This window comes from Salvelinus alpinus, chromosome 27 (assembly GCF_045679555.1).
Source record: "Salvelinus alpinus chromosome 27, SLU_Salpinus.1, whole genome shotgun sequence".
NCBI lineage: Eukaryota > Metazoa > Chordata > Actinopteri > Salmoniformes > Salmonidae > Salvelinus > Salvelinus alpinus.
This window is the reverse complement of record NC_092112.1, coordinates 3,437,490-3,463,641: the sequence shown is the minus strand read 5'-3', so window position 1 is coordinate 3,463,641 and position 26,152 is coordinate 3,437,490. Positions and strand designations below refer to the sequence as shown.

Sequence of the window (26,152 nt, the reverse complement as noted above, 5' to 3'; positions counted from 1 at the left end):
TGTGGTTTATCAGGATCCCCATGAACTATAACAGCAGCATCTCTTCCTGTGGTTTATCAGGATCCCCATTAACTATAACAGGAGCTTCTCAGCTTCTCTTCCTCTTCCTATGGCACATTCCAAGTGGCATAATACAAATTGTATACATCAAATACAGTAGTGAGACTACATCAAACGCAGACCAACGGAATTGAATCTATCCTATGTGTCTCGTATGCACACATTCCTGCAGCTGTTAGTCTGTATCCCTGCTGCTGTTAGTCTGTATCCCTGCTGCTGTTAGTCTGTATCCCTGCTGCTGTTAGTCTGTATCCCTGCAGCTGTTAGTCTGTATCCCTGCTGCTGTTAGTCTGTATCCCTGCTGCTGTTAGTCTGTATCCTTGCTGCTGTTAGTCTGTATCCCTGCTGCTGTTAGTCTGTGTCCCTGCTGCTGTTAGTCTGTATCCCTGCTGCTGTTAGTCTGTATCCCTGCTGCTGTTAGTCTGTATCCCTGCTGCTGTTAGTCTGTATCCCTGCTGCTGTTAGTCTGTATCCCTGCTGCTGTTAGTCTGTATCCCTGCTGCTGTTAGTCTGTATCCCTGCTGCTGTTAGTCTGTATCCCTGCTGCTGTTAGTCTGTATCCCTGCTGTTAGTCTGTATCCTTGCTGCTGTTAGTCTGTATCCCTGCTGCTGTTAGTCTGTATCCCTGCTGCTGTTAGTCTGTATCCCTGCTGTTAGTCTACTTAAAAATCCATATTCCTTGTATAAAACCCTGGTGAAGGCTACAGGCTGAAACATATTGGCTTTAAAGTGGACCAGACAGCATTTTTGCAACATTAAATCTAATCAAAATCTGTTCAATGAAGAATATGACACTTTTAAAAAATGTATCTGACAAGCGAGCACTTAGATATGGTAATTTCAAATGTTCATAAATTAATAGAATATTTGGGAATGATGTATAGCAAGGCATTTGTGATAATACTATATAAATATATAGAGGGAAAGCGGCCATGTGTTTGGACAACTAATAGAAACTGCAGTAAATAAAACCTTAATAAAACATCTGTCTTGTCCAGGACCGGAGTCTACGCAGACCGGTGTGCTATAGCCAATCAGAGCTACAGTAGACCTTTATACAAACAACCCATTTGCCACACAGGCCTGTCATCATTCACTTTGAACTGGACTGTGTGTTTACAGGCAGTAGGGCCTGCCATCATTCACTTTGAACTGGACTGTGTGTTTACAGGAAGTAGGGCCTGACATCATTCACTTTGAACTGGACTGTGTGTTTACAGGCATTAGGGCCTGACATCATTCACTTTGAACTGGACTGTGTGTTTACAGGAAGTAGGGCCTGCCATCATTCACTTTGAACTGGACTGTGTGTTTACAGGAAGTAGGGCCTGACATCATTCACTTTGAACTGGACTGTGTGTTTACAGGAAGTAGGGCCTGACATCATTCACTTTGAACTGGACTGTGTGTTTACAGGAAGTAGGGCCTGACATCATTCACTTTGAACTGGACTGTGTGTTTACAGGAAGTAGGGCCTGACATCATTCACTTTGAACTGGACTGTGTGTTTACAGGAAGTAGGGCCTGACATCATTCACTTTGAACTGGACTGTGTGTTTACAGGAAGTAGCAACAGTGTGAATTTAGATCATAAGTAGAACACATTCACCAAAAGCAAAACCTGAATGGATTTCTGTAAATACTGTATGTAAATATCAAGGGAGTCCTCTTACATTTGTGAACTTTACTTTCCTATTGATTAAACAACCATGAACAAGTAGGCTCTCTCTCTCTCTCTCTCTCTCTCTCTCTCTGTCTCTCTCTCTCTCTCTCTCTCTCTCTCTCTCTCTCTCTCTCTCTCTCTCTCTCTCTCTCTCTCTCTCTCTCTCTCTCTCTCTCTCTCTCTCTCTCTCTCTCTCTCTCTCTCTCTCTCTCTCTCTCTCTCTCTGTCTCTCTCTGTCTCTCTCTCTCTCTCTCTCTCTCCCTCAGTTGATTATGCACGTCAACAACAACAAGATCAACAACTAACGCTAGCTAGAGCAAGATAATCCAAAAATCTAACGAAGGAACAATAGATAAACCTTCTCAAACGTTTTCAGCTAGTTGACCGTCAAAAGTGCATTGATGAACCAATAACGAATTGTAGCCTACTCGTCCTTCTGCAGCTTGCCTGCCAATGCATGCTTGTCCCAACCAAGCACCCAGGCTAACTGGCTAACGTTGGCTAGCTTTCGAGCTATTTCCAGACACAAATGAGGGGAACACCTCACTCTGACCATTTTGCTCACCGTAGCAGAGCTGGTTAGGCTGGTTACATGTTATCTAGAACGTTCTTGACTAATTATTACTTTTCTTTGCCTACGTTTACTGACACCGGTCATATTCAGCGTGTGTTGCACGTTCGTAAATTCATCAGTTGTTCTGTGCTCTGGCACACTCAGACGAGAGTGCTCTGAAATCAGAGTAGATAGCCAGAGTGAATTTGCGAACGCAAGAGATATACGAACTGGATAACAGTCGTTCCAAGTTCATCATAGCTAGCTAGCAAAGCGATTCACATGTCTTGCTAGCTAACCAAATGACGCTTGCATCTCTAGCTGTGTAGCCACTGGAAAAAAACGATATGAGGGGAAAAAGTCATTCACTCACCCACTCCTCCATTGACATGACATCCTCCTAGCAGCTAGCTAGTTATCTAGCTAACATTAGGCCTTGTGTTTTTAGCTTAATACCTAAATAGATACGCTAGCCTATTAGCCACGTTATGACTGACTTGTGATCATTGCTAGTTTGATTGTATTGACATTCCCAGCCTCAGTTACATTGTCCTCCAAGAGAGGCTGACTATCCTTAGGGACGGACTTGTAAAAATGTTTTTTATGTCTTTATAGTAAAGATGTGTAATTTAACTGTATAAATGTAGAGAGGTAATGATGTCACAGAATGATGTGTAGAGAGGTAATGATGTCACAGAATGATGTGTAGAGAGGTAATGATGTCACAGAATGATGTGTAGAGAGGTAATGATGTCGCAGAATGATGTGTAGAGAGGTAATGATGTCACAGAATGATGTGTAGAGAGGTAATGATGTCACAGAAGGATGTGTAGAGAGGTAATGATGTCACAGAATGATGTGTAGAGAGGTAATGATGTGGGACTGCTGTTCCTTTGTCATATAATTGTTACATTTTCTATCAATATAGCATTAAAATAGTTTTACAGATTGCATTTTGGCAAAAAAAAACGAATGACGATGCAAATATTAGATTGCAACTGAGACAACCTGGTTCAATTTCAGTCCCGAGGCAAAACCAGTTCAGAACCACTTCCCTAGATAATTCAATTGAAGATGATCTCATCGTGAAACAATAGGGATGATGTCATGATTTTAGATTACTGCCCACTCTCTCTCGCTGGCTGCCCTATCTGTTTTTGTCAATACAGGCGTGTGTGTGTGTGTGTGTGTGTGTGTGTGTGTGTGTGTGTGTGTGTGTGTGTGTGTGTGTGTGTGTGTGTGTGTGTGTGTGTGTGTGTGTGTGTGTGTGTGTGTGTGTGTGTGTGTGTGTGTGTGTGTGTGTGTGTGTGTGTGTGTGTGTGTGTGTGTGGTGTGTGTTGCTTTTATCTGTTGCCAGGTAAACTCTGGAGCAGGAGAGTGAACATGTAGAATATGAAAATCCCATGTAGTGAAGGTGTTAACCTGTCTAACAGACATCAGTACAAACACACACACACTGAAGACAGAGAGTTTGGAGAGAGAGAATGGGGGAGAGGGGAGGAGAGAGAGAATGGGGAGAGGGGAGGAGAGAGAGAATGGGGGAGAGGGGAGGAGGGAGAGAATGGGGGAGAGGGGAGGAGGGAGAGAATGGGGGAGAGGGGAGGAGAGAGAGAATGGGGGAGAGGGGGGGAGAGAATCGGGGAGAGGGGAGGAGAGAGAGAATGGGGAGAGGGGGGAGGGAGAGAATGGGGGAGAGGGGAGGAGAGAGAAAGAGATAGGAGAAGAAATAGAGGATATCTATTTTGAAGCAGCAGGGATCTCCCACTCGTCCTTTTTCTTCCTGCTCCTCCTCCCTCCTCTCCCTCTCCTCCTCCCTTTTCTCTCTCTCTTCCCCTCTCTTCCTCCCTCTCCTCCTCCCTCTCCTCCCGATACTCCTCCCTTTCCTCTCTCTCTCCTAATCTTTCCCTCCATCTCTCTCTCTCCTCCCCTCTCCCTCATTCTCTCTCTCCTACCCTTTCCCTCCCTCCCTCCCTCCCTCTCTCTCTCTCCTCCCCTCTCCCTCATTCTCTCTCTCTCTTACCCTTACCCTCATCCTCTCTCTCCTACCCTTACCCTCATCCTCTCTCTCTCCTACCCTTACCCTCATCCTCTCTCTCCTACCTTTACCCTCATCCTCTCTCTCTCCTACCCTTACCCTCATCCTCTCTCTCTCCTACCCTTACCCTCATCCTCTCTCTCTCCTACCCTTACCCTCATCCTCTCTCTCTCCTACCCTTACCCTCATTCTCTCTCTCCTCCCCTTACCCTGGCTACCCTCTTTCCTTCCTCTTTTGGAATCTCGTACAGTTTCAAAATCAGTTTGATGTCTAGGCCCGGTTGCATAAAACACCTGTCACAGTGGTCAAAAGAAGAGGACCAAGGTGAAGCATGGTGAGCATACATTTTCTTTTTATTTGAAAAGACGCCGAACAAAACAATAAACACTACAAAACAAACTGTGAAGCTAAAGGCTATGTGCCATAAACAAAGTCAACTTCCCACAAAGACAGGTGGGAAAAAGGGATACCTAAGTATGGTTCTCAATCAGAGACAACGATAGACAGCTGTCCCTGATTGAGAACCCTACCCGGCCAAAACATAGAAATACAAATAATAGAACATAGAATACCCACCCCAACTCACACCCTGACCAAACCAACACCTTAAGTTAATTTTCCTCTTATCTGTTCCTTTAACGTTTCCTTAACTTTAAGTCAGTTGCAAAAAAAAATGTAATTCCCCCTTAAATTAAGTGAAAAAATGTAAGGGTGCCAATGAGGTCCCTTAACTGTTTAATTCAGTACGGATATCAATGTAAACAGCATTTGTGGAGGTGAATGCTGCTTTCATTTGCTCTGGTTACAAAAGGAAAACATCAACCAGCTAGCTAGCTTCTTAGCTAAACAATGTAAGGTGCACAGTCCACGGCTACAAAGCTAGCTGGCTAGTGAGCTATAAGCTACTCTGTAAGTTAGCTAGAAAGAAACATAAACAAGTTGAGAGAAAAACCTACAAAAAATCTTCTGAAGTAATTAGCTTGTCCTGTCTTTGATTCTCTATTTGATGAGACTTTTCATCAGTGAATCAGGCCATCTCCATGGTAACCAGATACTCTTTCTGCCATACATGCCTTCAAACTACTGTAAAAACTCCTTAACAACCGTAAAACTCCTTAAGTATGCCTTTACCTAAGGAAATATTTCAGGGACTCGATGCAACGCCCTTAAGTGATTCCCTTTACCTTATTCCTTAAGGGGAAACACTTAAAGTGTTTTATGCAACCGAGCCCTGATCTCTTACACACTCGCTCTCCTCCTTTTCTCTCCATATCCATCTCTTTCTAATCCATCTCTTTCTAATCCATCTCTTTCTAATCCATCTCTTTCTAATCCATCTCTTTCTAATCCATCTCTTTCTAATCCATCTCTTTCTAATCCATCTCTTTCTAATCCATCTCTTTCTAATTTCCTCTCTCTTCCCCCTGTTCCTCTCTCTTCCCCCTGTTCCTCTCTCTTCCCCCTGTTCCTCTCTCTTCCCCCCTGTTCCTCTCTTTCCCCCTGTTCCTCTCTCTTCCCCCCTGTTCCTCTCTCTTTCCCCCTGTTCCTCTCTCTTTCCCCCTGTTCCTCTCTCTTTCCCCCTGTTCCTCTCTCTTCCCCCCTGTTCCTCTCTCTTTCCCCCTGTTCCTCTCTCTTTCTCCCTGTTCCTCTCTCTTTCCCCCTGTTCCTCTCTCTTTCCCCCTGTTCCTCTCTCTTCCCCCTGTTCCTCTCTCTTTCCCCCTGTTCCTCTCTCTTTCCCCCTGTTCCTCTCTCTTCCCCCCTGTTCCTCTCTCTTTCCCCCTGTTCCTCTCTCTTCCCCCCTGTTCCTCTCTCTTTCCCCCTGTTCCTCTCTCTTTCCCCCTGTTCCTCTCTCTTTCCCCCTGTTCCTCTCTCTTCCCCCCTGTTCCTCTCTCTTTCCCCCTGTTCCTCTCTCTTCCCCCTGTTCCTCTCTCTTTCCCCCTGTTCCTCTCTCTTCCCCCTGTTCCTCTCTCTTTCCCCCTGTTCCCCTCTCTTCCCCCCTGTTCCTCTCTCTTTCCCCCTGTTCCTCTCTCTTTCCCCCTGTTCCTCTCTCTTTCCCCCTGTTCCTCTCTCTTTCCCCCTGTTCCTCTCTCTTTCCCCCTGTTCCCCTCTCTTTCCCCCTGTTCCTCTCTCTTTCCCCCTGTTCCCCTCTCTTTCCCCCTGTTCCTCTCTCTTCCCCCCTGTTCCTCTCTCTTTCCCCTGTTCCTCTCTCTTTCCCCCTGTTCCTCTCTCTTCCCCCTGTTCCTCTCTCTTTCCCCCTGTTCCTCTCTCTTTCCCCCTGTTCCTCTCTCTTTCCCCCTGTTCCTCTCTCTTTCCCCCTGTTCCTCTCTCTTTCCCCCTGTTCCTCTCTCTTTCCCCCTGTTCCTCTCTCTTTCCCCCTGTTCCTCTCTCTTCCCCCTGTTCCTCTCTCTTTCCCCTGTTCCTCTCTCTTTCCCCTGTTCCTCTCTCTTCCCCCTGTTCCTCTCTCTTCCCCCTGTTCCTCTCTCTTTCCCCCTGTTCCTCTCTCTTTCCCCTGTTCCTCTCTCTTCCCCCTGTTCCTCTCTCTTTCCCCCTGTTCCTCTCTCTTCCCCCTGTTCCTCTCTTTCCCCCTGTTCTCTCTCTTCCCCTGTTCCTCTCTCTTTCCCCCTGTTCCTCTCTTTCCCCTGTTCCTCTCTCTTCCCCTGTTCCTCTCTCTCCCCTGTTCCTCTCTCTTCCCCCTGTTCCTCTCTCTTCCCCTGTTCCTCTCTCTTTCCCCTGTTCCTCTCTCTCTCCCCCTGTTCCTCTCTTTCCCCCTGTTCCTCTCTCTTTCCCCCTGTTCCTCTCTCTCTCCCCCTGTTCCTCTCTTCCCCTGTTCCTCTCTCTTCCCCTGTTCCTCTCTCTTCCCCCTGTTCCTCTCTCTCTCCCCCTGTTCCTCTCTCCCCTGTTCCTCTCTCTTCCCTGTTCCTCTCTTCCCCCTGTTCCTCTCTCTTTCCCCTGTTCCTCTCTCTTTCCCCTGTTCCTCTCTCTTCCCCTGTTCCTCTCTCTTTCTCCCTGTTCCTCTCTCTTCCCCCTGTTCCTCTCTCTTTCCCCCTGTTCCTCTCTCTTCTCCCTGTTCCTCTCTCTTCCCCCTGTTCCTCTCTCTTCCCCTGTTCCTCTCTCTTCCCCCTGTTCCTCTCTCTTCCCCCTGTTCCTCTCTCTTTCCCCTGTTCCTCTCTCTTTCCCCCTGTTCCTCTCTCTTCCCCCTGTTCCTCTCTCTTTCCCCCTGTTCCTCTCTCTTTCCCCTGTTCCTCTCTCTTCCCCCTGTTCCTCTCTCTTTCCCCTGTTCCTCTCTCTCTTTCCCCCTGTTCCTCTCTCTTTCCCCTGTTCCTCTCTCTTTCCCCTGTTCCTCTCTCTTTCCCCCTGTTCCTCTCTCTTCCCCCTGTTCCTCTCTCTTCCCCCTGTTCCTCTCTCTTTCCCCTGTTCCTCTCTCTTCCCCCTGTTCCTCTCTCTTCCCCCTGTTCCTCTCTCTTCCCCCTGTTCCTCTCTCTTCCCCTGTTCCTCTCTCTTTCCCCTGTTCCTCTCTCTTCCCCCTGTTCCTCTCTCTTCCCCCTGTTCCTCTCTCTTTCCCCTGTTCCTCTCTCTTTCCCCCTGTTCCTCTCTCTTCCCCCTGTTCCTCTCTCTTCCCCCTGTTCCTCTCTCTTCCCCCTGTTCCTCTCTCTTCCCCCTGTTCCTCTCTTCCCCTGTTCCTCTCTCTTCCCCCTGTTCCTCTCTCTTCCCCCTGTTCCTCTCTCTTTCCCCCTGTTCCTCTCTCTTTCCCCCTGTTCCTCTCTCTTCCCCCTGTTCCTCTCTCTTTCCCCCTGTTCCTCTCTCTTCCCCCTGTTCCTCTCTCTTCCCCCTGTTCCTCTCTCTTCCCCTGTTCCTCTATCTTCCCCTGTTCCTCTCTCTTTCCCCTGTTCCCCTCTCTTCCCCTGTTCCTCTCTCTTTCCCCCTGTTCCTCTCTCTTTCCCCCTGTTCCTCTCTCTTTCCCCTGTTCCTCTCTCTTCCCCCTGTTCCTCTCTCTTCCCCCTGTTCCTCTCTCTTTCCCCTGTTCCTCTCTCTTTCCCCCTGTTCCTCTCTCTTCCCCCTGTTCCTCTCTCTTTCCCCCTGTTCCTCTCTCTTCCCCCCTGTTCCTCTCTCTTCCCCCTGTTCCTCTCTCTTCCCCTGTTCCCCTCTCTTCCCCTGTTCCTCTCTCTCCCTGTTCCCTCTCTTCCCCTGTTCCTCTCTCTTCCCCCTGTTCCTCTCTCTTTCCCCCTGTTCCTCTCTCTTCCCCTGTTCCTCTCTCTTTCCCCTGTTCCTCTCTCTTTCCCCCTGTTCCTCTCTCTTCCCCTGTTCCTCTCTCTTCCCCTGTTCCTCTCTCTTTCCCCTGTTCCTCTCTCTTCCCCCTGTTCCTCTCTCTTTCCCCCTGTTCCTCTCTCTTTCCCCCTGTTCCTCTCTCTTTCCCCCTGTTCCTCTCTCTTTCCCCCTGTTCCTCTCTCTTTCCCCTGTTCCTCTCTCTTCCCCCTGTTCCTCTCTCTTCCCCTGTTCCTCTCTCTTTCCCCTGTTCCTCTCTCTTCCCCCTGTTCCTCTCTCTTTCCCCCTGTTCCTCTCTCTTTCCCCTGTTCCTCTCTCTTCCCCCTGTACGTCTCTCTTTCTCCTGTTCCTCTCTCTTTCCCCTGTTCCTCTCTCTTTCCCCTGTTCCTCTCTCTCCCCTGTTCCTCTCTCTTCCCCTGTTCCTCTCTCTTCCAGCTGTTCCTCTCTCTTTCCCCCTGTTCCTCTCTCTTCTCCCTGTTCCTCTCTCTTCCCCTGTTCCTCTCTCTTTCCCTGTCCTCTCTCTAGGTCTCCTCTCTCTTGTCCTGTCCTCTCTCTTCCCTGTTCCTCTCTCTTCGCCCTGTTGGTCTCTCTCTCCCTGTTCCTCTCTCTTCCCCTGTTCCTCTCTCTTGCCCTGTTCCTCTCTGTTCCTCCTGTTCCTCTCTCTTCCCCTGTTCCTCTCTTCTCCCTGTCTCCTCTCTCTTCCCCTGTTCCTCTCTCTTCCCCCTGTTCCTCTCTTCTTCCACTGTTCCTCTCTCTTTTCCCTGTTCCTCTCTCCCTGTTCCTCTCTCTTCCCTGTTCCTCTCTCTTCCCCTGTTCCTCTCTCTTCCCCCTGTTCCTCTCTCTTTCCCCCTGTTCCTCTCTCTTCCCCCCTGTTCCTCTCTCTTCCCTGTCCTCTGCTTCCCTGTTCCTCTCTCTTCCCCTGTTCCTCTCTCTTCCCCTGTTCCTACTCTCTTCCCCTGTTCCTCTCTCTTCCCCCTGTTCCTCTCTCTTCCCCCTGTTCCTCTCTCTTCCCCCTGTTCCTCTCTCTTCGCCCCTGTTCCTCTCTCTTTCCCTGTTCCTCTCTCTTCCCCTGTTCCTCTCTCTTCCATGTAGTCTCTTTCCCTGTTGCTCTCTCTTTCCAGCTGTTCCTCTCTTCTTCCCCTGTCCTCTCTCTTCCCTGTTCCTCTCTTCCCCTGTTCCTCTCTTTCCCCTGTTCCTCTCTTGCCCTGTTCCTCTCTACTTCCCTGTTCCTCTCTCTTCCCTGTTCCTCTCTCTTCCCCCTGTTCCTCTCTCTCTCCCTGTTCCTCTCTCTTCCCTGTTCCTCTCTCTTTCCCCTGTTCCTCTCTCTTCCCCCTGTTCCTCTCTCTTCCCCCTGTTCCTCTCTCTTTCCCCTGTTCCTCTCTCTTCCCTCTGTCCTCTCTCTTCCCCCTGTTCCTCTCTCTTCCCTGTTCCTCTCTCTTTCCCCCTGTTCCTCTCTCTTCCCCCTGTTCCTCTCTCTTTCCCCCTGTTCCCTCTCCTCTCTCTCTCCCTGTTCCTCTCTCTTTCCCCCTGTTCCTCTCTCTTCCCCCTGTTCCTCTCTCTTCCCCCTGTTCCTCTCTCTTTCCCCTGTTCCTCTCTCTTCCCCCTGTTCCTCTCTCTTCCCCTGTTCCTCTCTCTTCCCCTGTTCCTCTCTCTTCCCCTGTTCCTCTCTCTTCCCCTGTTCCTCTCTCTTCCCCTGTTCCTCTCTCTTCCCCTGTTCCTCTCTTCTCCCCTGTTCCTCTCTCTTCCCCCTGTTCCTCTCTCTTCCCCCTGTTCCTCTCTCTTCTCCCTGTTCCTCTCTCTTCCCCCTGTTCCTCTCTCTTCCCCCTGTTCCTCTCTCTTCCCCTGTTCCTCTCTCTTCCCCTGTTCCTCTCCTCCCCTGTCTCTTCCCCCTGTTCCTCTCTCTTCCCCTGTTCCTCTTCTTCCCCCTGTTCCTCTCTCTTCCCCCTGTTCCTCTCTCTTCCCCCTGTTCCTCTCTCTTCCCCTGTTCCTCTCTCTTTCCCCTGTTCCTCTCTCTTCTCCCTGTTCCTCTCTCTTCCCCCTGTTCCTCTCTCTTCCCCCTGTTCCTCTCTCTTCCCCCTGTTCCTCTCTCTTCCCCCTGTTCCTCTCTCTTTCCCCTGTTCCTCTCTCTTTCCCCCTGTTCCTCTCTCTTTCCCCTGTTCCTCTCTCTTCCCCCTGTTCCTCTCTCTTCCCCCTGTTCCTCTCTCTTCCCCCTGTTCCTCTCTCTTCCCCCTGTTCCTCTCTCTTTCCCCTGTTCCTCTCTTTCCCTCTGTTCCTCTCTCTTCCCCTGTTCCTCTCTCTCCCTGTTCCTCTCTCTTCCCCTGTTCCTCTCTTTCCCCTGTTCCTCTCTCTTTCCCCTGTTCCTCTCTCTTCCCCTGTTCCTCTTCTTTCCCCTGTTCCTCTCTCTTCCCCCTGTTCCTCTCTCTTCCCCCTGTTCCTCTCTCTTCCCCCTGTTCCCTCTCTCTTCCCCTGTTCCTCTCTCTTCTCCCTGTTCCTCTCTCTTTCCCCCTGTTCCTCTCTCTTTCCCCCTGTTCCTCTCTCTTTCCCCTGTTCCCTCTCTTCCCCCTGTTCCTCTCTCTTTCCCCCTGTTCCTCTCTCTTCCCCCTGTTCCTCTCTCTTTCCCCCTGTTCCTCTCTCTTCCCCCTGTTCCTCTCTCTTCCCCCTGTTCCTCTCTCTTCCCCCTGTTCCTCTCTCTTCCCCCTGTTCCTCTCTCTTCCCCCTGTTCCTCTCTCTTCCCCCTGTTCCTCTCTCTTTCCCCCTGTTCCTCTCTCTTCCCCCCTGTTCCTCTCTCTTCCCCCTGTTCCTCTCTCTTTCCCCCTGTTCCTCTCTCTTTCCCCCTGTTCCTCTCTCTTCCCCCTGTTCCTCTCTCTTCCCCCTGTTCCTCTCTCTTCCCCCTGTTCCTCTCTCTTTCCCCCTGTTCCTCTCTCTTCCCCCTGTTCCTCTCTCTTTCCCCTGTTCCTCTCTCTTCCCCCTGTTCCTCTCTCTTTCCCCCTGTTCCTCTCTTTCCCCCTGTTCCTCTCTTCCTGTTCCCTCTGTTCCTCTCTCTTTCCCCCTGTTCCTCTCTCTTCCCCCTGTTCCTCTCTCTTCCCCTGTTCCTCTCTCTTCCCCTGTTCCTCTCTCTCCCCCTGTTCCTCTCTCTTCCCCCTGTTCCTCTCTCTTCCCCTGTTCCTCTCTCTTTCCCCTGTTCCTCTCTCTTCCCCCTGTTCCTCTCTCTTCCCCCTGTTCCTCTCTCTTCCCCCTGTTCCTCTCTCTTTCCCCTGTTCCTCTCTCTTCCCCCTGTTCCTCTCTCTTCCCCTGTTCCTCTCTCTTCCCCTGTTCCTCTCTCTTTCCCCCTGTTCCTCTCTCTTCCCCTGTTCCTCTCTCTTCCCCTGTTCCTCTCTCTTTCCCCCTGTTCCTCTCTCTTTCCCCTGTTCCTCTCTCTTTCCCCCTGTTCCTCTCTCTTCCCCTGTTCCTCTCTCTTTCCCCTGTTCCTCTCTCTTCCCCCTGTTCCTCTCTCTTTCCCCCTGTTCCTCTCTCTTCCCCTGTTCCTCTCTCTTCCCCCCTGTTCCTCTCTCTTCCCCCTGTTCCTCTCTCTCTCTCCCCTGTTCCTCTCTCTTCCCCCCTGTTCCTCTCTCTTTCCCCCTGTTCCTCTCTCTTCCCCTGTTCCTCTCCTTCCCCTGTTCCTCTCTCTTCCCCCTGTTCCTCTCTCTTCCCCCTGTTCCTCTCTCTCTTCCCCCTGTTCCCTCTCTCTCTTCCCCCTGTTCCTCTCTCCTTCCCCCTGTTCCTCTCTCTTCCCCCTGTTCCTCTCTCTTTCCCCCTGTTCCTCTCTCTTCCCCCTGTTCCTCTCTCTTCCCCCTGTTCCCTCTCTCTCCCCCTGTTCCTCTCTCTTTCCCCCTGTTCCTCTCTCTTCCCCCTGTTCCTCTCTCTTCCCCCTGTTCCTCTCTCTTCCCCCTGTTCCTCTCTCTTTCCCCCTGTTCCTCTCTCTTTCCCCCTGTTCCTCTCTCTTTCCCCCTGTTCCTCTCTCTTTCCCCTGTTCCTCTCTCTTTCCCCCTGTTCCTCTCTCTTCCCCCTGTTCCTCTCTCTTCCCCCTGTTCCTCTCTCTTCCCCCTGTTCCTCTCTCTTTCCCCCTGTTCCTCTCTCTTCCCCTGTTCCTCTCTCTTCCCCCTGTTCCTCTCTCTCCCCCTGTTCCTCTCTCTTTCCCCTGTTCCTCTCTCTTTCCCCCTGTTCCTCTCTCTTCCCCCTGTTCCTCTCTCTTCCCCCTGTTCCTCTCTCTTTCCCCCTGTTCCTCTCTCTTCCCCCTGTTCCTCTCTCTTTCCCCCTGTTCCTCTCTCTTTCCCCCTGTTCCTCTCTCTTTCCCCCTGTTCCTCTCTCTTTCCCCCTGTTCCTCTCTCTTCCCCCTGTTCCTCTCTCTTCCCCTGTTCCTCTCTCTTCCCCCTGTTCCTCTCTCTTTCCCCTGTTCCTCTCTCTTTCCCCCTGTTCCTCTCTCTTTCCCCCTGTTCCTCTCTCTTCCCCCTGTTCCTCTCTCTTCCCCCCTGTTCCTCTCTCTTCCCCCTGTTCCTCTCTCTTCCCCCTGTTCCTCTCTCTTTCCCCTGTTCCTCTCTCTTCCCCTGTTCCTCTCTCTTCCCCCTGTTCCTCTCTCTTCCCCCTGTTCCTCTCTCTTCCCCCTGTTCCTCTCTCTCTTCCCCCTGTTCCTCTCTCTTCCCCCTGTTCCTCTCTCTTTCCCCCTGTTCCTCTCTCTTTCCCCCTGTTCCTCTCTCTTCCCCCTGTTCCTCTCTCTTTCCCCCTGTTCCTCTCTCTTCCCCCTGTTCCTCTCTCTTTCCCCTGTTCCTCTCTCTTCCCCCTGTTCCTCTCTCTTCCCCCTGTTCCTCTCTCTTTCCCCCTGTTCCTCTCTCTTCCCCTGTTCCTCTCTCTTTCCCCCTGTTCCTCTCTCTTCCCCCTGTTCCTCTCTCTTTCCCCTGTTCCTCTCTCTTTCCCCCTGTTCCTCTCTCTCCCTGTTCCTCTCTCTTCCCCTGTTCCTCTCTCTTCCCCTGTTCCTCTCTTCCCCTGTTCCTCTCTCTTTCCCCCTGTTCCTCTCTCTTTCCCCCTGTTCCTCTCTCTCCCCTGTTCCTCTCTCTTTCCCCCTGTTCCTCTCTCTTCCCCTGTTCCTCTTCTTCCCCCTGTTCCTCTCTCTTCCCCCTGTTCCTCTCTTCTTCCCCCTGTTCCTCTCTCTTCCCCCTGTTCCTCTCTCTTCCCCCCTGTTCCTCTCTCTTCCCCCTGTTCCTCTCTCTTTCCCCCTGTTCCTCTCTCTTTCCCCCTGTTCCTCTCTCTTCCCCTGTTCCTCTCTCTTTCCCCTGTTCCTCTCTCTTCCCCCTGTTCCTCTCTCTTTCCCCCTGTTCCTCTCTCTTTCCCCTGTTCCTCTCTCTTCCCCCTGTTCCTCTCTCTTCCCCCTGTTCCTCTCTCTTCCCCCTGTTCCTCTCTCTGTTCCCCCTGTTCCTCTCTCTTTCCCCCTGTTCCTCTCTCTTCCCCCTGTTCCTCTCTCTTCCCCCTGTTCCTCTCTCTTTCCCCCTGTTCCTCTCTCTTCCCCCCTGTTCCTCTCTCTTCCCCCTGTTCCTCTCTCTTTCCCCCTGTTCCTCTCTCTTTCCCCTGTTCCTCTCTCTCTTCCCCCTGTTCCTCTCTCTTCCCCCTGTTCCTCTCTCCTTCTCCCCTGTTCCTCTCTCTTTCCCCCTGTTCCTCTCTCTTTCCCCCTGTTCCTCTCTCTTTCCCCCTGTTCCTCTCTCTTTCCCCCTGTTCCTCTCTCTTTCCCCCTGTTCCTCTCTCTTTCCCCCTGTTCCTCTCTCTTTCCCCCTGTTCCTCTCTCTTCCCCCTGTTCCTCTCTCTTCCCCTGTTCCTCTCTCTTCCCCCTGTTCCTCTCTCTTTCCCCCTGTTCCTCTCTCTTTCCCCCTGTTCCTCTCTCTTTCCCCCTGTTCCTCTCTCTTCCCCCTGTTCCCCTCTCTTTCCCCTGTTCCTCTCTCTTTCCCCCTGTTCCCCTCTCTTTCCCCCTGTTCCTCTCTCTTTCCCCCTGTTCCTCTCTCTTTCCCCCTGTTCCTCTCTCTTTCCCCCTGTTCCTCTCTCTTTCCCCCTGTTCCTCTCTCTTTCCCCCTGTTCCTCTCTTTCCCCCTGTTCCTCTCTTTCCCCCTGTTCCTCTCCTCTCTCTTTCCCCCTGTTCCTCTCTCTTTCCCCCTGTTCCTCTCTCTTCCCCCCTGTTCCCCTCTCTTTCCCCCTGTTCCTCTCTCTTTCCCCCTGTTCCTCTCTCTTTCCCCCTGTTCCTCTCTCTTTCCCCCTGTTCCTCTCTCTTTCTCCCTGTTCCTCTCACTCTCTCTCATTTCCAGGATATGTATAATGTCTGATCTGAGGTGTGTATTTCCTGTCAGAGGCTGGTGATTTAAGTAGAGCAGAACAGAGATGAGCAAGGAGAAGAGGTGAAGAGAAGAGAGGAGGGGGCAGACAGGAGAGGGAGAGAAAAGGAGAGGAGAGCGAGAGAAAAAGAGAGGAGAGAGAAAAGGAGAGAAGAGGAAGAGAAAGGGAGAAAAGGAGAGGAGATTCAAAAGGAGAGAAGGGGAAGGGAGAGGAGTGGAGAGAGAGAGAAAAAGAGAGGAGAGAGAAAAGGAGAGAAGAGGAAGAGAAAGGGAGAAAAGGAGAGGAGATTCAAAAGGAGAGAAGGGGAAGGGAGAGGAGTGGAGAGAGAGAAGAGGGATGCAGAGGGACAGACAGTGACAATAGGACACGCCCTGAAATGACCCCCTCCCTCATCCCTCATTTTTCTCTTGCTCTCTCTGTTCCTTCCCCTCTCTCTTCTCTCTCTATACATCTCTCTCTCTCTCTCTCTCTCTCTCTCTCTCTCTCTCTCTCTCTCTCTCTCTCTCTCTCTCTCTCTCTCTCTCTCTCTCTCTCTCTCTCTCTCTCTCTCTCTCTCTCACTCTCTGTCCCTTCCCTGCTCTCTTCTCTCTCTATCCATCTCCCCTCTCTCTCTCTGCCCCCTCTCTCCTCCCCTCCCTCTGTCTCTCTCTCAGGGCGGTCTAAGCAACACACTGCACTTTCATCTGGTTCCTGTAGACAGTGTAGGGACATCATCTGCTGCCTGTAGACAGCGTGGTGACATCATGAGGGATCTGTGAGCTGAATAACAGAACAAAGGGCGACAACACCACAAGCCCCTTCTCTACCTTACACACCACATCTGTAGACCTCATACATTTTCTCCTTCCTTATACTACCACTGTACGTACCTCTTTACACATCATTCTGTGACATCCTTACTTCTCTACACATCATTCTGTGACATCATTACCTCTCTACACATCATTCTGTGACATCATTACCTCTCTACACATCCTTCTGTGACATCATTACTTCTCTACACATCCTTGTGTGACATCCTGACTTCTCTACACATCATTCTGTGACATCATTACTTCTCTACATATCATTGTGTGACATCCTGACTTCTCTACACATCATTCTGTGACATCATTACCTCTCTACACATCATTCTGTGACATCATTACCTCTCTACACATCATTCTGTGACATCATTACCTCTCTACACATCATTCTGTGACATCATTACCTCTCTACACATCATTCTGTGACAGCATTACCTCTCTACACATCATTCTGTGACATCCTTACTTCTCTACACATCATTCTGTGACATCATTACTTCTCTACACATCATTCTATGGCATCATTACCTCTCTACACATCATTCTGTGACAGCATTACCTCTCTACACATCATTCTGTGACATCCTTACTTCTCTACACATCATTCTGTGACATCATTACTTCTCTACACATCATTCTATGGCATCATTACCTCTCTACACATCATTCTGTGACAGCATTACCTCTCTACACATCATTCTGTGACATCCTTACTTCTCTACACATCATTCTGTGACATCATTACTTCTCTACACATCATTCTGTGACATCCTTACTTCTCTACACATCATTCTGTGACATCCTGACTTCTCTACACATCATTCTGTGACATCCTGACTTCTCTACACATCATTCTATGGCATCATTACCTCTCTACACATCATTCTGTGACATCCATACTTCTCTACACATCATTCTGTGACATCCATACTTCTCTACACATCATTCTGTGACATCCATACTTCTCTACACATCATTCTGTGACATCAATACTTCTCTACACATCATTCTGTGACATCATTCTTACGGTAAAAATGTTTCTTATGCTCTTAGATTTGATGCAGATATTATCGGTGCCGAATGAAGATGTAATTATATTCTTTATCCTGTGGTCCACAACCCATCATATAGTAACAACCCATCATATAGTAACAACCCATCATACCATAACAACCCATCATACCATAACAACCCATCATACCATAACAACCCATCATACCATAACAACCCATCATACCATAACAACCCATCATATAGTAACAACCCATCATATAGTAACAACCCATCATACCATAACAACCCATCATACCATAACAACCCATCATACCATAACAACCCATCATACCATAACAACCCATCATACCATAACAACCCATCATATAGTAACAACCCATCATACCATAACAACCCATCATATAGTAACAACCCATCATACCATAACAACCCATCATACAGTAACAACCCATCATACCATAACAACCCATCATACAGTAACAACCCATCATACCATAACAACCCATCATACAGTAACAACCCATCATACCATAACAACCCATCATACAGTAACAACCCATCATACCATAACAACCCATCATACAGTAACAACCCATCATACCATAACAACCCATCATACCATAACAACCCATCATATAGTAACAACCCATCATACCATAACAACCCATCATACAGTAACAACCCATCATACCATAACAACCCATCATACAGTAACAACCCATCATACAGTAACAACCCATCATACCATAACAACCCATCATACAGTAACAACCCATCATACCATAACAACCCATCATACCATAACAACCCATCATACAGTAACAACCCATCATACCATAACAACCCATCATACAGTAACAACCCATCATATAGTAACAACCCATCATACAGTAACAACCCATCATACAGTAACAACCCATCATACAGTAACAACCCATCATACAGTAACAACCCATCATACCATAACAACCCATCATACCATAACAACCCATCATACAGTAACAACCCATCATACCATAACAACCCATCATACAGTAACAACCCATCATACCATAACAACCCATCATACCATAACAACCCATCATACAGTAACAACCCATCATACAACCCATCATACAGTAACAACCCATCATATAGTAACAACCCATCATACAGTAACAACCCATCATACAGTAACAACCCATCATACAGTAACAACCCATCATACCATAACAACCCATCATACCATAACAACCCATCATACAGTAACAACCCATCATACAGTAACAACCCATCATACAGTAACAACCCATCATACCATAACAACCCATCATATAGTAACAACCCATCATACCATATGATGGCCCCCTGCAGTACAACACAAAGGGTTAACAGCCTCCCCCCCCCCTCCCTGCTCTCAACCCCTGATAGGCTGCCGGGGCTAGATGCTGGCACTCCTCTGGACCAATAGCAGGGCCCGGTGGTGATGTCATGGGGTAGGAGAGGGTCTGTTGCTGATGCTGCCGCTAGTCTGTATCCAAGGAGCAAGACAGAGAGAGAGACAGTCTGATAACCCGGACCTACCCCACCACCCCCATCCACCATCATCAACTCAGCCCTGCTCCGGAGGAGGGTAAGAAAGAATAAGCCTCTCCTGAACATAACACAGAAACATAGCAAGGATGTTATTGGAGGTAGTTACACTAATATTATGGGATGTTACTATAGGATGTAGTAGTGTAGCTGTTGGCTGTACTGGAAAACGATGCAACAACTGTCGTCTAGGGAACTCCATGTACTCTCTCTCCACGTTGTGTCCCTCTGTCTGTCAGTAATCAGGTCCTCTCTCTCCACGTTGTGTCCCTCTGTCTGTCAGTAATCAGGTCCTCTCTCTCCACGTTGTGTCTGTCTGTCTGTCAGTAATCAGGTCCTCTCTCTCCACGTTGTGTCCCTCTGTCTGTCAGTAATCAGGTCCTCTCTCTCCACGTTGTGTCCGTCTGTCTGTCAGTAATCAGGTCCTCTCTCTCCACGTTGTGTCCCTCTGTCTGTCAGTAATCAGGTCCTCTCTCTCCACGTTGTGTCCGTCTGTCTGTCAGTAATCAGGTCCTCTCTCTCCACGTTGTGTCTGTCTGTCTGTCAGTAATCAGGTCCTCTCTCTCCACGTTGTGTCCCTCTGTCTGTCAGTAATCAGGTCCTCTCTCTCCACGTTGTGTCTGTCTGTCTGTCAGTAATCAGGTCCTCTCTCTCCACGTTGTGTCCCTCTGTCTGTCAGTAATCAGGTCCTCTCTCTCCACGTTGTGTCCGTCTGTCTGTCAGTAATCAGGTCCTCTCTCTCCACGTTGTGTCTGTCTGTCTGTCAGTAATCAGGTCCTCTCTCTCCACGTTGTGTCCCTCTGTCTGTCAGTAATCAGGTCCTCTCTCTCCACGTTGTGTCTGTCTGTCAGTAATCAGGTCCTCTCTCTCCACGTTGTGTCTGTCTCTCTGTCTGTCAGTAATCAGGTACTCTCTCTCCACGTTGTGTCCCTCTGTCTGTCAGTAATCAGGTCCTCTCTCTCCACGTTGTGTCTGTCTCTCTGTCTGTCAGTAATCAGGTCCTCTCTCTCCACGTTGTGTCCCTCTGTCTGTCAGTAATCAGGTCCTCTCTCTCCACGTTGTGTCCCTCTGTCTGTCAGTAATCAGGTCCTCTCTCTCCACGTTGTGTCTCTCTGTCTGTCAGTAATCAGGTCCTCTCTCTCCACGTTGTGTCCCTCTGTCTGTCAGTAATCAGGTCCTCTCTCTCCACGTTGTGTCCCTCTGTCTGTCAGTAATCAGGTCCTCTCTCTCCACGTTGTGTCTGTCTGTCTGTCAGTAATCAGGTCCTCTCTCGCCACGTTGTGTCCCTCTGTCTGTCAGTAATCATGTATTCTATGCAGCATTGTGTCCGTCTGTCTGTCATTAATAATGTATCCTATTCAGCGTTGTCTGTCTGTGTGTTTACAGTATTTATGACAACAGGCAGGGTATGTGTATCTGTTGTGTCTTCTGTCTGGGTGTTTACAGTATGTATGACAACAGGCAGGGTATGTGTATCTGTTGTGTCTTCTGTCTGGGTGTTTACAGTATGTATGACAACAGGCAGGGTATGTGTATCTGTTGTGTCTTCTGTCTGGGTGTTTACAGTATGTATGACAACAGGCAGGGTATGTGTATCTGTTGTGTCTTCTGTCTGGGTGTTTACAGTATGTATGACAACAGGCAGGGTATGTGTATCTGTTGTGTCTTCTGTCTGGGTGTTTACAGTATGTATGACAACAGGCAGGGTATGTGTATCTGTTGTGTCTTCTGTCTGGGCTGTTAGAACAGGAGGATATAAGGTTCATAATTCAGGTATTTACCTCGATCCTCGTAACCAAGCGTTCCGTAACAGCACTTTCAGCTCAATGATATTCTGTGTATATTCATGTCGTTGGATATCAGCTTCCGAGCACTGGATTCACTCTGGGTGGGTGTGTACTGGGATGAGCGGTGCTGACTGGACATTAGGTAATAGGATAAGGAAAGGGGAGGAGGAGAGAGAGGGGTGATAGAGGGGAAGTGAGGACAGAGAGAGAGAGAGAGAGAGAGAGAGAGAGAGAGAGAGAGAGAGAGAGAGAGAGAGAGAGAGAGAGAGAGAGAGAGAGAGAGAGAGAGAGAGAGAGAGAGAGAGAGAGAGAGAGAGAGAGCAGACAGACAGACAGACAGACAGACAGACAGACAGACAGACAGACAGACAGACAGACAGACAGACAGACAGACAGACAGACAGACAGACAGACAGACAGACAGACAGACAGAGGAGAGGAAGACAGACAGACAGACAGGTGAGAGGAAGACAGACAGGAGAGAGGAAGACAGACAGAGGAGAGAATGCAGACTTCCTGTCTTCTTTATTGACAAACAAGAAGTGAACAGCTTACCATGCAGAATGTGTGTATCGACCAGCCTCTCGGGTGACAGGTGTTGAGTGTGCGCGTGCGTGAGACCACTGGTCTCTGGAGGTTTCATGTCACAGTGGAGAGAGAGCTGTGTCACAGCGGTCTGGACAGTCACAGTGAAGAGAGAGCTGTGACACAGTGGTCTGGACAGTCACAGTGGTCTGGACAGTCACAGTGGTCTGGACAGTCACAGTGGTCTGGACAGCCACAGTGGTCTGGACAGTCACAGTGGAGAGAGAGCTGTGTCACACTGATCTGGACAGTCACAGTGGTCTGGACAGTCACAGTGGTCTGGACAGCCACAGAGGTCTGGACAGTCACAGCGGTCTGGACAGTCACAGGGGTCTGGACAGTCACAGGGGTCTGGACAGTCACAGGGGTCTGGACAGTCACAGGGGTCTGGACAGTCACAGGGGTCTGGACAGTCACAGTGGTCTGGACAGGAGGCCGTTGGAAATACACTATTTGCACAGAGTTGTGCTTATTTCTAGCTGAGCTTTGATTGGTTCTTTTTTTAATATCCAATAATTTATTTTTACACCAAATACTAACATACACACTAACATCCCTAGTGCCTGGCCACACCCCATCCCTAGTGCCTGGCCACACCCCCATCCTTAGTGCCTGGCCACACCCCCATCTCTAGTGCCTGGCCACACCCCATCCCTAGTGCCTGGCCACACCCCCATCCTTAGTGCCTGGCCACACCCCCATCCTTAGTGCCTGGCCACACCCCCATCCCTAGTGCCTGGCCACACCCCCATCCCTAGTGCCTGGCCACACCCCCATCCCTAGTGCCTGGCCACACCCCCATCCCTAGTGCCTGGCCACACCCCCATCCCTAGTGCCTATTGTTATAGTGCTCTATATTATTATTATATATTATTATATATTATATATTATATATATTATTATAGTGTTCTATATTGTTATAGTGTTCCATATTGTTATAGGGTTCCATATTGTTATAGTGTTCTATATTGTTATAGTGTTCTATATTGTTATAGTGTTCCATATTGTTATAGTGTTCTATATTGTTATAGTGTTCCATATTGTTATAGTGTTCTATATTGTTATAGTGTTCTATATTGTTATAGTGTTCCATATTGTTATAGTGTTCTATATTGTTATAGTGTTCTATATTGTTATAGTGTTCTATATTGTTATAGTGTTCCATAGTGTTCTATATTGTTAAATTGTTCTATTGTATAGTGTTCTATATTGTTAAAGTGTTCTATTGTATAGTGTTCTATATTGTTATAGTGTTCTATATTGTTATAGTGTTCTATATTGTTATAGTGTTCTATATTGTTATAGTGTTCCATATTGTTAAAGTGTTCTATATTGTTATAGTGTTATAGTGTTCTATATTGTTATATTGTTATAGTGTTCTATATTGTTATAGTGTTCTATATTGTTATAGTGTTCTATATTGTTATAGTGTTCTATATTGTTATAGTGTTCCATAGTGTTCTATATTGTTAAAGTGTTCTATTGTATAGTGTTCTATATTGTTATAGTGTTCTATATTGTTATAGTGTTCCATATTGTTATAGTGTTCCATATTGTTATAGTGTTCTATATTGTTATAGTGTTCTATATTGTTATAGTGTTCTATATTGTTATAGTGTTCTATATTGTTATAGTGTTCCATATTGTTATAGTGTTCTATATTGTTATAGTGTTCCATATTGTTATAGTGTTCTATATTGTTATAGTGTTCCATAGTGTTCTATATTGTTAAAGTGTTCTATTGTATAGTGTTCTATATTGTTATAGTGTTCTATATTGTTATAGTGTTCTATATTGTTATAGTGTTCCATATTGTTATAGTGTTCTATATTGTTATAGTGTTATAGTGTTCTATATTGTTATATTGTTATAGTGTTCTATATTGTTATAGTGTTCCACATTCTTATAGTGTTCTATATTGTTATAGTGTTCCATATTGTTATAGTGTTCCATATTGTTATAGTGTTCCATATTGTTATAGTGTTCTATATTGTTATAGTGTTCCATAGTGTTATAGTGTTCTATATTGTTATAGTGTTCCATATTGTTATAGTGTTCTATATTGTTATAGTGTTCCATATTGTTATAGTGTTCCATATTGTTATAGTGTTCTATATTGTTATAGTGTTCCATATTGTTATAGTGTTCTATATTGTTATAGTGTTCTGTATTGTTATAGTGTTCTATATTGTTATAGTGTTCCGTATTGTTATAGTGTTCTATATTGTTATAGTGTTCCATATTGTTATAGTGTTCTATATTGTTATAGTGTTCTATATTGTTATAGTGTTCCATATTGTTATAGTGTTCTATATTGTTGTAGTGTTCTTAACTATAAAGTTATTAATGTTCTTAGCATTATCCATTGGAAATAGACACGATAAAAGATTCTGAGATTTAAAAGTATTCCGATTTTTTTTTTCAGCAAAGGGGGCTTTAAGTTTTTAATATTAGTCAGGTATATCGTGAGATCATCTGCAAACATGTTTAGTTCATGTTTGCCAATACTGATAGCTGTTATGTTTGGGTCCTGACTTTTTCTTTCTGCAAGCGGTTAAATTGCCAGTGCAAACAGGAGAGGGGAGACGGGACATCCCTGTCGTGTGCCCCTTTCTAAAGCAATTTCATCAGATAACGTGTTATTTGTGTATATTTTTTTGCATTATATAATATTTTTATTAAATGTATTATTTCAGCTGGAAAGTAAAAAGCTTCCAAAGTTTTGAATAGAAAAGGCCATTCAAGATGGTCGAAGGCCTTTTCGGCATCAACAGCCATTATTGATAAATGTATATCTTGTTTTTTTGCATATTGTATTAAACTGAAACATGTTCTTGTATTTGTTTTTAAGTGTCTATTTTTTATAAACCCTTTTTGATTTATATGTGTAACGGCTTTCTTCTGTGGACGAAGGAGAGGACCAAAGCGCAGCGTAGCCAATGTTCATCATGTTTAATGAAGACCATAAACTTGAACACTACAAAATACATAAACAACAAAACGTGAAAACCGAAACAGTCCTATCTGGTGCAGAGACACAAAGACAGAAAACAACCACCAACAAAACCCAACACAAAACAGGCTACCTAAATATGGTTCCCAATCAGAGACAATGACTAACACCTGCCTCTGATTGAGAACCATATCAGGCCAAACATAGAAACGTGAAAACTAGACACACAACATAGAATGCCCACTCAGCTCACGTCCTGACCAACACTAAAACAAAGAAAACACAAAAGAACTATGGTCAGAACGTGACAATATGTATCAAGTCTGGTAAGACTTTTGCCATTTTATTGCTTATAATCTTCATTATTATTTTATTATTTTATTGTCACAATTTATTAAAAGTATGGGTCTATAATCAGCAGGCAACTCTCCTGATTTTCCTGGTTTTAATGTAACTGGGGAAAAACAGGTTGATACATGGAACTAGGAAGTACTGAATTGAGTGACATGTGTTGTCATTTCTGTAAAATTGCAAATATTTTAACTGTATCTAATATTTATTTTTGGGTGATCTCTATCTCTGTTTTCAGTGATTCTTTTTTGTCTGTTGATAATTGCTTCAGGGTTGTTAAGTCTAAGAAGGCTATAGAATACGTCCAACTGTTGTTTAATTCTGATTTATGTTAGTATTATATACTGTGCAATCGGTAAGCATGACATTTTTCCACATTTTTTTAAGTTACAGCCTTATTCTAAAATGGATTAAATTGTTATTTTTCGCTTATCAACCGACACACAATACTCCATAACGACAAAGCAAAACAGGTTTTTAGAAATGTTTGCAAATGTTTAAAATCAAATGGTCATTTCACATTTACATAAGTATTCAGACCCTTTACTTAGTACTTTGTTGAAGCACCTTTGGCAGCGATTACACCCTCGAGTCTTCTTGGGTATGATGCTACAAGCTTGCACACCTGTATTTGGGGAGTTTCTCCCATTCTTCTCTGCAGATCCTCTCAAGCTCTGTCAGGTTGGACAGCTATTTTCAGATCTCTCCAGAGATGTTTCAATGGGTTCAAGTCCGGGCTCTGGCAGGGCCACTCAAGGACATTCAGAGACTTGTCCCGAAGCCACACCTGCACTGTCTTGGCTGTGTGCTTAGGGTCGTTGTCCTGTTGGAAGGTCCCGAACCCCAGTCTGAGTTCCTGAGCGCTCTCGGGCAGGTTTTCACCAAGGATCTCTCTGTACTTTGCTCCATTCATCTTTCCCTTGATCCTGACTAGTCTCCCAGTCCCTGCTGTTGAAAAACATCCCCACAGCATGATGCTGCCACCACCATGCTTCACCGTAGGGATGGTGCCAGGTTTCTTCCAGACGTGGCATTCAGGCCAAAGAGTTCAATCTTGGTTTCATCAGACCAGAGAATCTTGTTTCTCATGGTCTGAGAGGCTTTAGATGCCCTTTGGCAAACTCCAAGCGGGCTGTCATGTGCCTTTTACTGAGGAGTTGCTTCCGTCTGGCCACTCTACCATAAAGGCCTGATTGGTGGAGTGCTGCAGAGATGGGTGTCCTTCTGGAAGGTTCTCCCATCTCCACAGAGGAACTCTGGAGCTCTGTCAGAGTGACCATCAGGTGCTTGGTCACCTCCCAGACCCTTCTCCCCAGATTGCTCAGTTTGGCTGGGCGGCCAGCTCTAGGAAGAATCTTGGTGCTTCCAAACTTCTTCCATTTAAGAATGATGGAGGCCACTGTGTTCTTGCGGACCTTTAATGCTGCAGAAATCTTTTGGTATCCTTCCCCAGATCTGTGCCTCGACACAATCCTGTCTTGGAGCTCTACGGACAATTCCTTCAACCTCATGGCTTAGTTTTTGCTCTAATAACTGTGGGACCTTACATAGACAAGCGTGTTCCTTTCCAAATCATGTCCAATCAATTGAATTTACCACACGTGGACTCCAATCAAGTTGTAGAAACATCTCAAGGATGATCAATGGAAACAGGAAGCACCTGAGCTCAATTTCGAGTCTCATAGCAAAGGGTTTGAATACTAATGTAAATAAATAATAAATAAATAAATACATTTTTAATACATTTGCAAACTTTTCTAAAAACCCGTTTTCGCTTTGGCATTATGGGGTATTGTGTGTAGATTGATGAAGATTTTTTTTAAATTTAATCCATCTGTAACTGGACATTTTCATAGAAACTCATAAAATCGTCATTAATGACATTGCTTTTTCTAATTACCACATTTGTATCTTTGTCTTTTAAATTATAACTGGTTTAGTGTGTATTTGTTTCGTGAGAGCTGCGAGATATTTACCAGGTTTATTTGCCATTAAGCTTTATGCTTTTAAAATATCGTATTCCTGCTTATTTTCAAAAATTGTATTTTCTTTTTTACCTTGTAAAGATTTTTTATGTCCTTTTTCTAAGATAGTGATTTCTTTTTATTTCATTTTAATTTCAAACTCAGATTACATTTTTGCAGAGTGTGACATTTTC

The 26,152-nt window shown here is 46.9% G+C and overlaps 1 protein-coding gene across 2 annotated transcripts in view; it reads left to right on the top strand.

The window, feature by feature from the left end:
- The first annotated feature begins 18,154 nt into the window (after positions 1 to 18,154).
- The window catches only part of LOC139555900 (stathmin-4-like), a 29,971-nt gene continuing 21,973 nt past the window's right edge, over positions 18,155 to 26,152 (top strand). The window contains exon 1 of one of the 2 annotated variants that reach the window (XM_071369266.1): positions 18,155 to 18,358. The gene's annotated coding sequence lies outside the window, so the exon portion shown is untranslated. The other variant, XM_071369267.1, reaches the window with a different exon arrangement.